Source organism: Linepithema humile, chromosome 6, assembly GCF_040581485.1.
Source record: "Linepithema humile isolate Giens D197 chromosome 6, Lhum_UNIL_v1.0, whole genome shotgun sequence".
Lineage (NCBI taxonomy): Eukaryota > Metazoa > Arthropoda > Insecta > Hymenoptera > Formicidae > Linepithema > Linepithema humile.
Genome location: NC_090133.1, coordinates 17,977,550 through 17,995,298, shown reverse-complemented (window position 1 = coordinate 17,995,298; position 17,749 = coordinate 17,977,550). Strand labels below are relative to the sequence as shown.

The 17,749-nt window shown below is 44.6% G+C and overlaps 1 protein-coding gene and 1 long non-coding RNA gene across 8 annotated transcripts in view; one reads left to right on the top strand and one right to left on the bottom strand.

The window, feature by feature from the left end:
• Lar (tyrosine-protein phosphatase Lar) overlaps positions 1-17,749 on the top strand; it is a 375,895-nt gene that overhangs the window by 221,520 nt on the left and 136,626 nt on the right. The gene's annotated exons all lie outside the window — the stretch shown is intronic.
• LOC105674736 (uncharacterized) overlaps positions 1-17,749 on the bottom strand; it is a 246,038-nt gene that overhangs the window by 105,519 nt on the left and 122,770 nt on the right. The window contains exon 3 of the long non-coding RNA XR_001101177.2: positions 7,890-8,021. This is a non-coding gene — a long non-coding RNA (uncharacterized lncRNA). The remainder of the gene's footprint in view (positions 1-7,889; positions 8,022-17,749) is intronic.

Below are 17,749 nucleotides of genomic sequence, written 5' to 3'. Positions count from 1 at the left end.
AATTTCTCCAATGATATAATAGCGTTACGTGTTTATGCGCGATATTGCGCAACAGCAGCTTCCGCATTGAGAAATAGCATCACGCTTGGAGCGGATAATTTCGTCTGTTTTGCGGTATCTGATTCTGTTTTTTTATCACATATTTGGTGATCGCGAGTGTTTTCCACTGTAGATGAATATCGGGCTGAAGATAGAGAGAGAGAGAGAGAGAGAGAGAGAGAGAGAGAGAGAGAGAGAGAGAGAGAGAGAAACATACAAAACATATATACAAAAAAAAAACTCGTTTCTGCAAACGAGATATTAACCAAAGTGCGTAATTTCACACGGCGGAAGGAGAGAGGAATCCCGCGCGTGAAAGAGGAAAAGAGAAAATGCGTGATGCAAAATCCGCGTATAAAGCTGGAAACGATGCTCTACGAGCGGTAGTAGGATGCGAAATCCTGTATATTCTGGCCGCATTCGACGTGCAAAGTCCAAACCATGTTTTGCCGTCTTCGAGCTTGATTGCGTTTTGCTTTACGACGTCGTCTGATCGTTCCTCATCGTGCCTTTTGATGTTCTCACTCACGAGCGACTTTACCGTCTCTTTGCTAGCATATTCTATCATGAATTCTATCTTTCCGTCGTTGTACAGACATCGCCCGTTACGCAGCGTCGTACAATAATATTGCGCAGTTATATCATTGTCACAGTAGAACGCGAACGTCAATGCACGGACTTAGGAATTATAGTGAAGCGGCGGGACAACAGCGCGCTCATTTTACCTCCCTACGGCGCGCATTAAGTTTAATTGCGAATTTAGTTAATGAGCGGCGACACTGGATGCGCTTAAGTAACTGGAGAGGCGTCCGACGTCGAAACACCGCCGCCGCCGCCGCCGCCACCGCCGCCGCCGCCGTCGTCCCCTCGGCATCGGTTCTCGCGACGGCGTAACGTAATCCCCGGCTATATAGTTACATATTCTATATTTACCGCTATAAAGTGTCTTTAGTATTATTAATACTGGGTGTGCGCGGGAGCGTTAGCGGGATAAGGTTCGACAGTATGTAGTAAAGCGTGGGATCACGCGGAATTGCATTCTCTACATTCCCCGCTCTCGCCTTCCCATCGCTACCGCCTTTTCCTGTTCATTCGCGCCCTTCTTCGCGAACTAAAGTCAAGCCGTTAAACGCGGCCGCCGTAAACCGATCCTTACGATCGACCGTTAATCATCTAGGGATCATCCTCTCCAACTTTTTTTAACATCCTATCCATCAGGATTGCAGCAATACGCGCCTAGTACGGGCGTAAACGACACTAGAGACGGAATATTTCAGAATTTTAAAGCATCTTGTTGCGCGATAAAGATAAAGCGAAAATGAAAATGTACTGGACTGCTAATATTAAATTATATGAGTAAATAAGACTGGCATTTTCTGTCATTTGTTCTTAAAACACTTTTTTATCTGAAAACATTTGATGCGTAATTTTTGAAATATGTTCTCTATTAATAATTGTAAAAGCACTCGCGTTACTTTAATTATACACAATTTTTCTCAATTTACGAATAAATCGCTTGCATGTATTTTATAAGAGAGATCTTTAACAAAGAAAATAAAGATTTTATTCATCATTTGATGGATTTTTATTATAGAAATTGCGAAATTGTTGCTGCATGGATTGTAAATAAATTCGCGTTAAGCCAGCTGAGCTGCCTAATTTCGAAGTTGGAATCGAAGGGTTTTGTAGAGACCGCGCGTTTCCAAGCGCGGGCGGCAGACGCGCTACTTAACTTCGTACGTGCTTCTGTCATGCACCGAACTTCCATAGTTCGGCTTCCATGGGAAATATAACTTTGTACCTTAAATAGGAACAAACCCCGCGCATCCTAGGCGCAGTTTTGTTATCGCCCGCGAATAAACTCGCGGAACAAAACTTCGTCGAACTTGATAATCATACGGAAGGTGGGGGCGAATTTGGCCGGGCAGATTCTAATTATCAGCGAGACGCGGCCGAGCTTGCCGGCGCGATCCTTGAGAAACTTCCCACAGTTATGGCTCGTATATTCGGCGTCTCCCGCCTTTCCATCGATGCCGTTCTCCTTCGCGCGAGCGTAGCTTTCTTTGTTCCGGCGACGTTATTCACGCAAACGAGCGGTCTACTTGCAACGAAACACTATTCAATACTCGTTAAACGGTCATCAGTATACATTCTTCGCGCAATTTACCGGAGCCTTCCTCGCAAAAAAAAAATCGCCACCTCGCGAACCTCTCGGCGACCGCCTTTTCCTGCGGAGATCGCGCGCATATATTTATTCGCGACAGACAAACGCGAACTCGCGCAATCTCGCGCGAGATATGCGCGGGGGCACGCCCTCTCTCATCGACGGCATTCCGCCGGTTTCGCGGAAGCTTTTTATTTTGCTCCTGGAGCGCGGAGCTTCGCATCTCTCTCCGCGCTCCAGGTAACATCCCGGCATTGCGAAGCTTTACGACCTTTTAATGGACGTCGGATTTAACAGCGCCGCGCAAAAGCTTCGCGGCAATAAGGCGGCAACCGTAATCGCCGTGAAGAATCTCGGTCGCTGTTTTGCACTCGTGGCCCGGCCCCCTTTCGTGCGCCCATTGTGATAGCACCCTAAGCAGCCGCCGACCCGCACACCCTGGCGAACCTCGTCGACCCGCCTCGCTTTGCCTCGTAACACATTCAGAAACGCGACGAGACCGGTAATCACCGTCTACCTCGATAAATCATGATTTTTTTCCCCTTAACGATCGCCGTCCGGCTCTTTATATTCCATCCGAGCTTTGTTTAAATTTAGTCCTTTGACTTTACCGGGCGACACAGTACCCTGCTGACGGAAGGGGAATCCAGGCCGCTGAATTCCGTTTGAAAAATTAGACAGTGCTAATCCGAGACTCCGAGAGACGGTTATTTCGTCGCGTCGCTGTGTCGCGCATACACAACGACTTCATCTCACTAACTGATTTACAGTTATCGTTCGCAGCAAATATAGAAAACCGTAAAGATTAACATCTTTATTAACAGCGCGCACAGCTCGTTTCCCGCGCCCGTCGAAATCTCATTGGAGTGCGCTCGAGGGGCTCGTTCCGGCCCGTACAATCATGCCGGCCCGACAAATCGCGGTTTTATTTTAACGATCGACCGCAGTCCGCAACAGAGCGATCGGCGGTTTCATCGTTGTACGGTGCTGCGCCGTCATTGAACTGGGATTACGTCAATCTGCGCTCACAAAGTTCGTCAAGGGGAAGCCCGTTCGCGCGCCGACGATGGAATAGAGGCGAAAACGATCGCTCGTGGTAGTGGCAGCTCATTCAAATTGGGAATTAAACTGCGACAACAAGGCGCGAAAAGCGCATTTTTTTCGTATTAAATTGCCCAGGCTATCATTCATCGACACCGTAACCGAGATCGAAACGCGCGTACTAACACTTTGTTAATTGCAATCGAGATTTTTACAATTATCTTTTTTCATTATTTAATTTAAATATATCATAATATTTGCAATTATCAATGTATTTGTATTTTATACATCATATTTTTTATTAAATAATACGAAATGCTTAAAACATTATACAAGAAATTATCTTTTAAAATTGCAAAAATAAATTTTGTAGATAATTTTACAAATAATGCCGAATAATGTTTTTTTTTTCATTTATAATTTCAATGACAACAATAACAAATAACTCTTTATTAATTACAAAATTATTATGTATATTCAACTTTTTCCATTTTATCAAACGTGCTCTTTTCGGATAAATTATTGAAATTATTTTCTGAAATACCGCGTAAATAAATTTATTCCGATTTGGTTAATACACAGTTGTGTGTCGCCCGGCATTTCATATCGACTATTATTATCCCGTACTGTGCAATATCATTTATTCAGCGCTCCGTCCCATCGGCGTCAACTACAGGGCGCAAGTCTTGTCCAACCATGACGAACTACTTCCTCGTAATGAGCGTAGACGAAATCTTCTCGCGCGTATTATTAGACGGCAAAGGTAAAACAACCACTCATTTCGTCAGGTGCAATCTGTCTCTGTCACTATGCAATAACTCTCCCCGCTCGCTAGAAAGAGGCGTGGCTTCCCTTTCCGTTTTCGCGGAATAACGAGTTTACCTTCATCGAGATCATCGCGCATAACACATTTCCCGGATTGAGCAATTTCAATTCTTGGATTCGTATTTCAAAAACGACTGATTTTATTAGTTTTACATCTTGATAGAAGTAAAGATACCCGTAATACGTTTCGCGCGCATTGGAACGTTCTCACTCCGCACGCCGCGCGATTCGATTGGATTCGAATCGATCCATCGGTATCCGAGCGTGGTTAATCTATTACCGCGGTGTAAACATCGCAAGGATACACACAGACGTATTTGCAATTAAATTCGATCACGACTGCGCTATCTCTCTGGGAAGTGGAGGCGCGGCGGTCAATTAATGATCCGTAAAAACGATAGCACGTCTCGAATCTGCTCGAGGTACGAACTCTCTCTCAACTCTTTCCATCGTCAAATATACGGTTAGACGCCTACACGCGCGCACGATTCTCCTCCTCCTCCTCCTTCTCCTCCTCGCTAGATTCCGGATGGAGGCGTTAGGATTAATTCGTGTCACGACATAAGTGGGAATGTGGACTCCGAGCCGCAGACACGAACACGTAACTTAATTTCGAAGACCCGAACTTCCGTCTATTTGCATCGCGCGGAATACGATCGTTTCTAATTAACCTTTTATTAATCTTTTTGCGAAATCGTCTGCTTTGCAGAATTGCGAATAATTTATTCTCAACATAAGATTGATCGATCGTTATTCTATACTGCAATATTGCAATATCATTTATTTATTTTTTTTTTGCATTTAATAATGAGTAATTAATACATGCTGAATGCAGTAATGTATCTATTTTATAATTTAGATTTGTATATTTCGTATTAAAAGTTTTAAATGTCGAGATTAACGAACTTCTTTTTCAATGATCCACCTTTAACAGATACACATTAATTTTATAGCACGTCGATAATTCAGGATTAAAAATTAGCCAAGGCGTGTATATATATATATATATCCGAGAAACATTTTTCATTAACAATTCTTAACTTGGGCGACATCTTGTCGGCAACTTCTTTCTTTATCTTACCCGTACAAAGCGTTATCCGATCAATACACTCTGCTTCTTCTTTTTGTCGGCGCTCGATGCTCACGTTCGCGTAGCCGCGGAAATATCTACGTGCTAGCAATACATGTGTGCGATAACTCGACGAACGGTGGACATTACCGCGACGGGCGGTCTACACGGCGCGGGGACACAAAATTACAACCGGCTGCGTTTACGTGACTTCCGTTGTACTCACACACGTACGCGGCGCGCGGTGGCCGCGCTGCTAAGGCATTTCCTACGACAATTATCGTTTGCCCCGAATTGATCGTAATACAAAGATAACCGTTAATAACTCAATTCCCGGTGCGAGGCGTGCTAATGGTACATCTGCCCTGCGCTGTCTCACCCGGTATCGCGCGGTATCGTACATATTAACGAGAACGCCGAGCTCTTCTCGGGCATTTATCGCGAACGAATTAATTTTAAGATCCAGCACAGCCGGGGTTAAGCTCGATCGACCAACTGATTGACGTTTCATTTAACATGAACTCTATTCGCGGAACATAGCGCAATATAGAACCACGTTATGAACTATTATACATTTAAGTAGTAAAATGTAATACTTTTGCAGTATTATTAAATATAATATGTGTGTGACAAAGTATTTTTTTCCATTGGATCGAACATCCGAATCACATATAATGCGTCGTCAATACTTATGCAGGAGATAGAACGAAATGCGTAGGATTCCAGATTGTTACCGCGGAAAATCTCTTTCACTGCGATGGTTAAAGCTCAAACAAAGGGAGAGACAAATTATTCGTCGAAGGGACGGGTGAAAGGGGACCGAGAAAATCGCTTGTGTTCGCCGTACCGGCGGTTCAATTTGTCGGAGGCTTTTTGGGACCGGGAACGGCAGCCAGGAACGTCGTATCTAAATCCGGACATGGGCGTAAGGGGATGCACATTGGGTGGATGGCCCAGGGGCGACGTACATTCGTTGGCGTAACCGGGCGGTGGGTGGCGAGCGAGGCGGGGGATGGGGGGGAGGGAGAACGCGCGAGCATATGGTTAAACCGTAATGGTAGGGGTGATATATTTAAACCTGGCAAAGTTTGGTGCTTGGCTCTAACGCGGGGCGCGCTGGGCGTGCCTCGCATAAGTTTACATTATCTTACCATCTGATAGCAACTGTAGCGGCCCAGGCTCTCTCGCGCGCGAAGCGAGCCAAGAGGTCGGCAGAAATTTGGCCCTCGAGAAATCACCTTGGAATTATCGATAGCGCCCTTTGCGCGGTGGTATAAAAATATATATCTGCGTGAGAACGTCGTTAAGTTCGTGTGGACGATAAAATATTGACGGCATCCAATACGGTGAAGATTATTTATATGTTTGCGATGCTTATATGTTTGCAAAATAAAAATAAAAATTTTAGATTGATTTAATTGGTCTTGAAATATTTGCATGCAAAAATAGGAATCGATAACTCATTCCATTTTATGACGCTACAATACGATCGCGTTTCTTTTCGCGAAATTAATGTGCGTTTCTTGGAACGCGGGATCGTTACCCTCGCCGATGCAAAAGATACAGACCGTTGTGTGCTGTTTCGATCGCATATACACACACTCGCGTGCGAGTATCACGCCAAGTGTTACGCTATCTCTCCAATCTAATTACCGTGCCCACGTATAATTTGATACAATAAAATACATTTCGTCCGGCGGTTTGCCCAAAGGATTGCTGATCCTTGCGATTGATTTTTTCCCCTTCTCCCCTTCATTTAGTCGCGAGAATGTCGACGACGTCTTCGGGCGATGACGAAATTCAAGAATACTCAACTCGAAACTAGCTTCGCCAAACGAGACGTGATTACTCGAAGAATCAACTCGAAAGTCTCGTCAGTTAAGAAGCATAGAAGTTAGTGGTAAGCCAAACACCGTCTCTCGGACTATGTTCCACTCTCTTTCTCTCTCTTTCTCCCGCCTTTTACTTCTACGACGTTCTGTTTCTCTCGCCCTCATTATAAAACAACCAATTAATCCGAACTCAGTAAGAGGATCAGCAGATAATGAATGCAATAAAAATATACGCGCCAATAACAATAGCGAACTTGAGCGAAATATGCTAAGAGGCTTAACGAACCCTCGTTCCCGCTACATTTTCTCCGCCTTCCGCCTCGTTCTCGATATCATTGTCTCTCGTCGGCTGACTCGAGATTTACGGGAAAGAGCGACTAAACGGCGCGATTGTTTGTATAATATAATCCATCGAAGAAACTGTTCTCGCGACTTTGAGCATCGTTGAAACTTAAAATTAGCAGATTTATCGTCGCTGCCAATACACAAAAAGATAGCGATCAATAGGTACTTTCACTCCAATCGAAAAAGGGAGATTTATAGTATGCTCATAACAACTGAGCAATGTGGCGAATTCTATTAAATCACAAATATCGCACACTTATTTTCAATTAAGTAGTAAAAACGCAAGTGTGTGTGTGTCGAAGTTGTTACTTCGTGACGCGATGCGTGATAATGTTTCGCGTTATTCGCAGAATATCCTCGCGTAACGTCGTTTACATACCGTACCGTCGCGCACCGTCATTAGTCGGAATCGATTTCATAGCGACGAGCATTAATAAAACCAGCTAAACAGCTGCCGGACAACACGGCGGCACGTAATACTCGTGCGGCCGAATTACCTCGAGGGAAAGGGTATACTTCGCGAACACGCCATTGCGTAATTATGTACTTTACCTCGTTAAGAATATTACTTTACCTTATAAATCGTTAACTGCTCTCAAATAGGTGTCACTGTTTATTGATATGTTCGGTAAATTTCTGCCGATGAGGAGTATCGCTGAAAGCAATCGTCGCCCGGCGAGAAATATCTGTAAAATCCTCGGAATATCTGTAATTTAACAAAAAAATAGAGAAATTTTGTTAAAACTTTTAATCTGTTGTAATAACATAATAAAAAGTATGTTCCAAAACTCTTTTAATTTGAACAAATTCGTAGCTTTTTATTTTGCAATATGGCACGCTTAAATTTGAAAACGCGGACGAGAATGGAGAAGTGCGACACAATTACGTTTTATTTTATTTTCGCTGAAAGCTTATACCGAACTTAGTGCAATTTTGACGGAGATACTGTGAGAATATCTCTTGCAAACGATTCGGCCATAAACTCGCACCCTCCTTATTGTAGCGCCCTCATTTATCAGTAAGGGATCATTGCTGCCAGGTTTATCCGTATTTTTCGCAGCGAGGAATGGACCAACGAAGACATTATGATGCTGGTTCCGAATTTACGAGAGCGGTAGCGACGAATTACAGGAGAACATCGTTACTTCGTGCACGACTTCGCCGCAGGTGCGCCGCCCGCCGTACGATATATTCGACCCCTCTAAATCGTCGTGCACGACCTCTCGAGATATTACCGTGGCGCGGTGGCGGCTACAGGGGGACGAAAGGAGATCCGCCGAGGATGAGTGTGTGTGTGTGTGTGTGTGTATGGTAGACGAGACAGGGGGAGGGGAGGCAGGTTGGCCGGTATAAATTGCATCGTGCGGTCGACGAAGCGCGGTCGAAATTGGGGAAATTAAGTTCGCCGTGTATAGGGGCAGTCCCCGGCTATACACCGTTGTAGATGGTACACAAAGAGACCACCGCGTCATGTGGTAACCCCGCGCGGTCCATGTAACCTCGATGTCGATGTCGAGGTCGGCGTGCGGAAAGAGACGAGCGCAGCGGGATACCAAGATACCCCGGACCGGCAATCTTTCGCATCGACGACTCTTGCCTCCTGTTCTCGCGATTAAATATATATTTACGCCGCGGCGACATATGGCCGGAAATCCAAAATATTCCGGCTCGGGCGAAAATAAGGCGCATCCGTCTAGACGTATTTTACTACCAAAAGCGCGCCGGTCGTTTCGGGGCCGCTCTCGACGTCGTTCGACGTTAAACGCGAGAAAAAGATCGACGTTCAGTCGTTTTTTTGTTTCCCTCCATATTTCCATAAGAGATGGAATCGGACTTCTCCGCGTCGAATTTCACAAAGATATCGCAATAGTTTCGATGAACGCGACTTCGTATTTCCAAACGAACGTGCGTTCATACTGAATCGTGAGAATTGTTGGCACGTATGAACAAAACAAAGCTGAAAATACTTTTCCGCCGACGAAAGGTGTTCTTTTATTTCGTATGCGGTCGAAAGAAAAGTCTCGCGTGGGAAATTTTATCGATCGTTCGAATACACTTTCAGGATCATGTCACTTTCACGAAATGAATAAATTAGTCTGTTTTATTTAAAAAGTGTTTCAAATTGCAACCTCTGTCTTTTTTCTCGCAACATCTTTTGTTCTTGCATTGTCTGCATTTTTTAATAGTAAAACAATAATAACGTCCAAATTATGTTAAACTTTGAATAATGAAAGTTAAAGTTGATATTAATATTGAATATTATATAGCTGTCTTATCATCTGAACTTTTATGAACTTTAAATGATCTTAAATTTTTCATTTTAAGTCCGATATACATAGATCGCAATACGCGCTATCACCCGAAGTGTTATTGCCATACATCACCGCGCGTTTCCTTTTTCTTTATCACTTCTCTTCCGTTCTCGAACACGCATACGCGTTGCTTAATCGTGACTCGATTTAGAAGAAAAGTTATGCTGGGCGCTGGAGCGAATCAACCGATGAATAGCGGTCTAACTACCGAACTGTTAACGGCACGCGTGCGAGCATGGAAACGCGTTATGAATCGTTTAATTCCATTTCATTCTCAGCGCGGAATCCCGCGCCTCTATTTTCATCCCTCGTGCATACAGTCGCCTCCTCTCTCTCTCCTTTCATCCCCTCGTATCCCTTCCTTTCCCACTGCGCAACGCATCGACGCCATGCAGTCATTGAAAATTGGCTGCCACAAACAACTCCGCACTTTGTTAGCCGCATCGAAAACGACCACACTAAATCGTAAACCGTTCATTCTTTCCCTAAAGCTACTAACACGATAACCAATTTTTTCTATTTTATTTATTTTCCGATTTTTATGCAATTCGAGCTATTTAATGCAACATTTAACGTTGTAAGATTGTAATATGTATGAATCAGATTATGTAATGTAGATGAGCATGGGCAAATAATTAATTATCGCTTTATATTTTTTAAATTAATTTTATACTGTTTACAGATTGAATATTACCTCCGCATTTAAAATATATTATCAAATTTATAAATAAAATAACAATACAGATATTGATTATATACATTAATGAAGGATATAAAGAGTTATAAAAGTTTATAAGTTGTTTTTGGTTATTTTACAATTTGGAACCATTTACGAAATTAATGAATTGATTAATATAAACAAAAAAAAATCTGAAAGCGGTCAATTGCGGCGGATTACATATCATCGAGCAATCATACACACGTGTGGATCGAAAAGGCGCATGATTTTTGCCACGTCGATGATCACGATTTTTCTGTTTTCTATCTCGCGATCTCTATCACAAGGCGCAGTGCCAAGCTAAGCGAACCCCTCCGAAGAACGGAAGCGAGCCGACGGAGCGGAGAGAGTCATAACAGCGCAAAATGAAGAATGACAATCGCGGAGGCGGGGCCGGTCGGAAGAATCAAGCGTAATTTCTCGGTGATGGTGCGCGGCGTCGGCTTTTCAACCCTTATAATATCTTCAGCGTCCCAGTCACGACCCCTATCGCGTCTCTACCCCGCTCACCCCCGCGCCGGCCTCTCTTTCCCGCGCGCGCCTTTCTCTCTACCTTTCGGTTTTGCTACCGGTACACCCTCGCTCCTGGGAATACATTTCCATGCATTTTCCTGGGCCACTCTCGCCCCTCTCGCACTCCTCTTTCACTCCCCTCGCATCCCTTCGCAACCGAGCAACCTGCGCTTCCACCGTCTGCTCTTCAGCCGACAACTTTCGTCACCCTCGCTAACCCTCTCTCCGTCTCGCTCTCTCTCTCTCTCCCCCCCCCCTTGTCTCTTCTTCTCCGCTTTTTCTCCTTTCTTCCTCGTGCTTTAATTACCAACTTTTCCCTGTTTTCCAGAAATTCGCGCTCAAACGAGCAGCTTTTTCGCACCCACAGTGGTTTCTCTTCCGCTCATCCATCCTTCTCTCTTTTTCTATCGTCTATTTCCCACTCTCGCCTCCTCGTCTTGCGATGCCGCTTCTTCGTTTCCTTTTTTGTCCAAATTCGCTTCCGCTCGCCGACGATACATCCAGCAGTCCGCTTTCAGATGCATGCAGTCTCCGTCTGCGAGGATGCATCCTCGTGGAACGCAAATATACACAAGTCGCGCGCCGAACGAGGAAGGATCGGGGAATGTTGTAACGCTCCGCTTTCCATCTCCCGCCGTCTCTCGTCTGCTCTCTTTTGCTTGTTTATTCGTCTCTTCAATCGCTCTCCCGCCGCCATCGCCGCCGCCATCGACAGATTTCGAAATGTGATTTGCCGATGCAACGTATCCGCGTGAGTACACAAGTGACGGAAAACGCCCGAAGGAGACGCGAGTGAGTCCGGTGTCGCATTTCGCAGTCAAAATCAAGATACCTTCGATCATGAAATCCACGAGCGTTAATCTCATTTCAGAGAGAAATAAAAGCTCGATCGATCGAGAAAGCTTCGCGTATATTGAACGCGGTTTCGAAACTGTCGCGAGCATCCGCGCCGGTTGCACGCAAACACTCGGACATTCGGACGTTTGGTTCGGAAGGACCGCCGGTTTCCAATCGACGAAACTTTCCGCCGAAATACGCGCGATAATTTCGTTAAGTCCGTTCCCGGGAGAGCCCCGAGAGCTGTGGAATGTCCCGATGGAACCGCAACCGTATCTTCGGAACATAAATATAGGGAAAAGCGGCTGACTGGAATAGGCGGCGGGTTGGGGATGGTTAAAAGTTTTCTCCGGTTTAACGATCTGCTCGTTTGAACCCGGAAGTTGAGGCTCTCTCTCTCTCTCCCTGTCTTTCTCCGCCCTCTCTCTCTTTCTCTCTCTCTCCGTCTCTGTTTCTTCTGTCCGTTTCTCCTTTTTGCGCTCTTTCCTTTCTGCTCTTCCGACGTTTCCTCCGCGTGCACTCCTATCTCCGCTCGCTCCCGCGGACTCGTTTTCCAACGTGCATTCTTATTTGCGGCTGATGGTAATGGGTACGTAAGGAATGGTCAGGAAAGCCTGCGCGATCCTCAACAAGCTTGCTGCTTCCGACGGCCTCTTTAACTCTCGACAGGGCCGCTTTCACCGAGGAATACCGGCCATCGTTATCATCCGCCGATTCAGCGGGCGATGCTATCGCTCGCGGTGCTGCACACCGACGCTGCACGCTTCTTGATGCTCGTTACGGTGTGATATTTCGACGAGATCTGCCGCAGCATAACGGCGATAGCGATGAAATCGATCCGATGGAAGATACGCGGACGGCTTGTTCGCGCGATGGAAAAGGGTTGACAAGCACGTGCGATTGTCAGTGCAATAGCGATTGTTTGTTGCGAGCGAGCGAAGGCGATATGTCACACTCTGACGAACGCTAAACTATCTAATCCATAAATCGTCATACCAAGCAACGTCCATTGTCCATCTTTTTTTTAGCTATGAATTTTTTTATCAAGTTGGTCTCAACTTTTATCGCGGTTTTTAAATGCGTTTAAATAATAAGAGCTTACATTTTATTTAACTTGAATTGTGAAAAACAGGGCTTAAAATTTTTAATTTTCAAGCGCCGGTGTATGTCACGCGTCGCCATAACTCTTCAATTACTTCGTCTCACGTCGCGCTTATTTTTTCCGCTCGGGGCTGTAAAAGCCGCGCGCGAAATGCCCGCCGGAAACACGCGTGTGGGCGTGTTTCTCGAATACTTGGGGTAATTCCCAAAGAGATTATCGAAGACGCATCACCATGAGCCCGCATCCAGATACAAATTGGTCCCCTGCAACCGTGACTGGTGGCGCGCCGGAGCGCGCACACGACGTCGCCGTTTTAACGCACATACGTGCACGCGTACAGAGAGGCGGTGTACAGATGCGACGTCTGCGCAACGTGGAAATTGCAGTCCCGCCGGTCCCCCAGGTGCTCTTCGTCATCATAAAGCCTACGGCACCGGCGTTGTACCTGTATTAAACCCAACCTCCAACACTCCTCCGGCCCTCCGCCAACTCGCCCTTCTCCCGTGTGTCGCTTCGACTCGCCCCCCTTCGCCCTTTCCTCCGCGTCTCCGCGCAACCCTTGTCGGCCAGTATTTCGCGCGTGTGTGTGTGTCGCGATCCGAGGGACACCGCGCTCGACCGAGCATTCCTGCAGACCGCAGCGGCCGACCCCTAATAAACGCGGCCAGTCATTGTGTGCGGCTATTTAATAACTAGTATTTATGGCAAAAACTTGCCAGACATCCGGCGTGCGGCCGTTGCCGCCAGCTCTCGGCCGCCCGGCTCTGTTCGCCGCTTCGAAATCTACGACCTTGGATATTTCGCCCCGACGATACGCCCAGTGGAGATAGTTTTAAATTTGCGCTTTTGCATCATAACGGACTTGCTCATTTGAACTGAAACGAATCCAGAAATTAACTTGTAAACTTGCAAACAAGATTTTCGATGCGCATTAAGAATGTTTATATAGAATCGGTGTAGCTCTAAAACGTGACAAAAATAATTTGTATAAAATAATTGTTGATTTAATAAATGTTATTATTAAATCAGTAAGAAATAATGAATAATTACATGTTAATTATCAGCGTTTTATGTTCAATGTGAACTTATCTTATCGCTCACACAGCTCGGCGCTTACAGTTCCCTTGAATTTTCTCAGAAGATCTCGATTTGCTTCTTTACATACGAAAGCAACCATGCGTGTTTCGATACGTGTTGAATGCGCTTAAGTGTATTCGTTATCTCGGTCTCGCGGTCTCGCGGTCGCGTGTATATCGACTTCTTTTTCCCCGCTTTTCTCTTCTAACGTTCTCCGTGATTACACGATCTCGAGCATATTCGCCCAAGTTAATCCGCTTCGCCTGCACGTCGGGATAGCATAGCCGAAATTTCAACGTCCTTTGTTAGACTGTTTGACCGCGTAGTCCGTCATTCAAGGGTCGACACGTTCAATATGGGGCGAGTTATCGGTGTATGACACTGTGCATTAATATACCTAATTGAAATACGTGCAGAATGTTTCCGCTGATTGCACATTAACCGTATTAGAGGCGGAAAGCGATATTACACCTGTTAATAAATGATCGTATCACACTACCGACCGCGTTTGAAAAGAAAATCGCTTTGGCACAGATCGCGCAGTATATAGACTGGGATGATCATTTGTTAGGACGGGTGGTTTGGCACGTAAACTGCATGCCGCAGTATCGACTAATCGGTATCGACTATCCCGTTTAATTAACTAATAACAGTTCGTTTAAAGAATAGCGTCGATTGAATTTCGTCCAATGTTTAATATAAATCAGCTTTTTTGTTTTTATTCGGCGAGTGGCCGCTGCAACGAGAGGTTGTTCTAAAAATTTGAGCAAAGTCAAAGTCGATAAAACTACGTCGCGTACTCGCGACAGCAATTTTCCAATTAGCTGTAATGCATTCGGCCGGAGCGCGTAATTATTTTCACAGGATTACGTGGAGAAGTCGCCAAAACACTTTGTAACGAGATAAGCTCCGTCGGGTTCGCAAAGAAAATACCAGCTGATCCTCAACTGTGCGGTAGCTTACTTTGCACAAAAACAACACGCGCGACACCGGGACTTTAAGAGTCATTGTCCCATGAGGTCGATGTAAATACAAAGTTCTCAGCTGCTGCGGAAACCGTAAGATCCCCGTATCACGGTGTGAAAAAGATCGCGCCAAATAGGCGCGCGGGATGTGTGAGCGCTTAAATTCAATTGTAACAATTGTATACTTGGCTTTAAAAAAACTGACAGAGAGAACATCTTTATCGAATTATCTATATATGCAATATAAAACAAATGGGAAGTGTTTTCTTTTCAAATAGTTGAATTTTATAAAAATAGTTTTTGTGTACTGATTGTGAGGTCGCCGTCTATTTGGGCCGAACTATCGCGCGTCGAAGTGATTGCATCGCGATAGCGCTCAGATTTTAATACTCCCAGTCGACTTGTATGACGAGATCGCGAAACGTCCTTCGGGAAACGTCCGAGCTTACCGAATGCAAATCAGATCCACACGCCGGACTGCTCTCGCAGCTCGCCGCTGTCCACATCATAGACGGCATCTAATAATAGACTCGAAGCCTGTCTCCCGGACGTCTACCAATATAAACTTCGCGTTGCCGTCCGTTCGTTCAGGCTGAATTACCCCGTTCCCGTCCCTGAGGAGTCTACGCGCCACGGCGTCCAACAACAAAGTTTGCACCGGCGAGTAAAGCTTAATTAAAAGCTACGATGACGCTCAAGGGCCTCTCTCGTCGACCTGGCGGGATCGCCGATTCGTTCCGCCGGTATCGTGAATGAAGAGCTGTTTTTCCCTAATCGTTCCACGTTTACTTTAGCAACTTCATGGCCAGCGCGCAAGTCGCCCACGAAGGCGCTTTTCGTTTGCCAACTTGAGAAAGCGATGAAACTTTATAATATTTTCGTGGAATGTTCGAAAATTATGGAAGGATGCTATTTTATTAAGGCTATCGCAGGATGAATAAACAAACGGTCTCCAAAAATTTATGATGAGGTGTGAAAGCACTTGATATGAATGTAAAAAAATTTTTGTTATTAAATCTCGATGGCAGATAAATAAATAGCAAGTTTTTTTGCTAAATTTTAAATAAATGTTTAATTATTAAGCTATATATTACTTAGATTTATTTGAAATATTAATGAGTTTATTTAACTGGTTTTACTAAGAAAAACTCAACTCTAAATTAGCTGAACAATTTTATTAGAGAAAAGTGCAATGTTACTTGCCGCATTTCTAATGCAAGCGAGTGTAATTTCAGAAAAATGCATAAGACATTCTCACTAGAAGGAGCGGAAAAATATAGACCATAGTTTCTAGAAGTCGTGTAGTGCGGTGGTGTCCGTGAACAAAAGCTTTTTAGCATCGTCTAGCAACCATGCTCTTTCTTTCGCACGCCGGATGGTAGCGCGCATGAAATGACGTTATTTTAATACATGGGACGCTATTTCGCCTGCATTGTGCTGCGCATTATGCGAACGACTCACAGTGCAACCGCAAAGGACATTTTGCATTTATAATTTACGGACTCTTCTGTCGTGTGACAAGCCCTTATCGCAGTCATGAAATATCTAGAAAAGATGTTTCGTAGATTCGTAATATTTAAAATTCTACATTATTATCTTTTTTTTAAATACACATTTATTAATAATGTTATACGCTTTTCATTTTTTGACTGACAGAGGATATAATGGAATGCCTTATATCGCGTTTCAGTAGTACAAATTGCATACTAGTCAGACAGGCGGTCAAATAAACTCGAATCGCGTTTCTCTTTCGCGAAAAGATTATGCGAAATAAAGCAAGATGTAAAAGTCGCGATACTATTCTAAGAGCCTCTCTTGTAACGAAGTTTCTTGCCATCACGCCGCAAGAAAAATTCGATATTAAATTGGTCGATGGATCAAGTCAGATCAAAGGAATGGCGATAGTTCCGGGCTACCGTGTACAAGGAAACGAAAGAGTTAAGGTGAATTTCAGTTTCCGATGCCGATTTTCTTTAAGAAATGTCGGTTCCGACACAAACGCGCGTTGCGATTTTATCCGATTGTAAGTCGACGGAACGAGTCTTTTTTTGTCGACGCCAAGAGGGTTTCCTTTGAAAAATGCGACCCTCGCGTGGCCTGCGTGTTTTTCTACGGGTCGCCTGCCTCGCGCCCAAACCGTAGAACTGCCATAAGAGAACCGAGGCTTATACCGTCACCCTCGCACGTTTCCTTTACCCCCCTGCCTTAGATTACCGCGGCTTGATGCGAATCTACCGTCAGACGACGACAAAACATCGCGGAAGCTTGTGGCCGACTGAGACAGGAGGAGAGGAGGCCGAGGCAAGTCGCAATTGTGGCACGCAAATTGTTGAGCTAATAATGTCGAGCGTACACGGCTTCTTTATCGACGTAGACGTTTTTGAGAAATAAAACGAAACGCGGGATCTTATCGAGTCTTTCTTCTCTCGTCTTTCGCAACAATTTTCTCATCGGAGTGGGCGAGTAAAGTCGGCCTCAAGGGCTCTAATTAGTTACATGAGGTAATTAGCATCCAATTAGCACTCTGCAAATAATTCGCGGATGGCTTCGTAGGGCCCGATTGATTTGATTAATTGAGACTATTAACTTTTTCAAGAATTTCATGCTGATGCACAATATAATATATTGATTGACACTCTGTATTCTGAATGTTGTTTAAATATATAATCGTGATGAATAATTTCTCGTACAAAATAAATTATCCGATACATTAGCGGCAAGGAGATCTGTTTAAAATGTAAACATCGAAACGTACAATTTGAATCTATTCTTTGTCCCGGGAATCATTAAAAAAGATTAACGTGATATTAACATTACATTGTTATTCACATACGTTATTATTATTTGCCAATGTCGATTCTCTTTCACAAAGATAGCCTGCTTATTTTACGGGCTCGTCCCGCGGCCGCC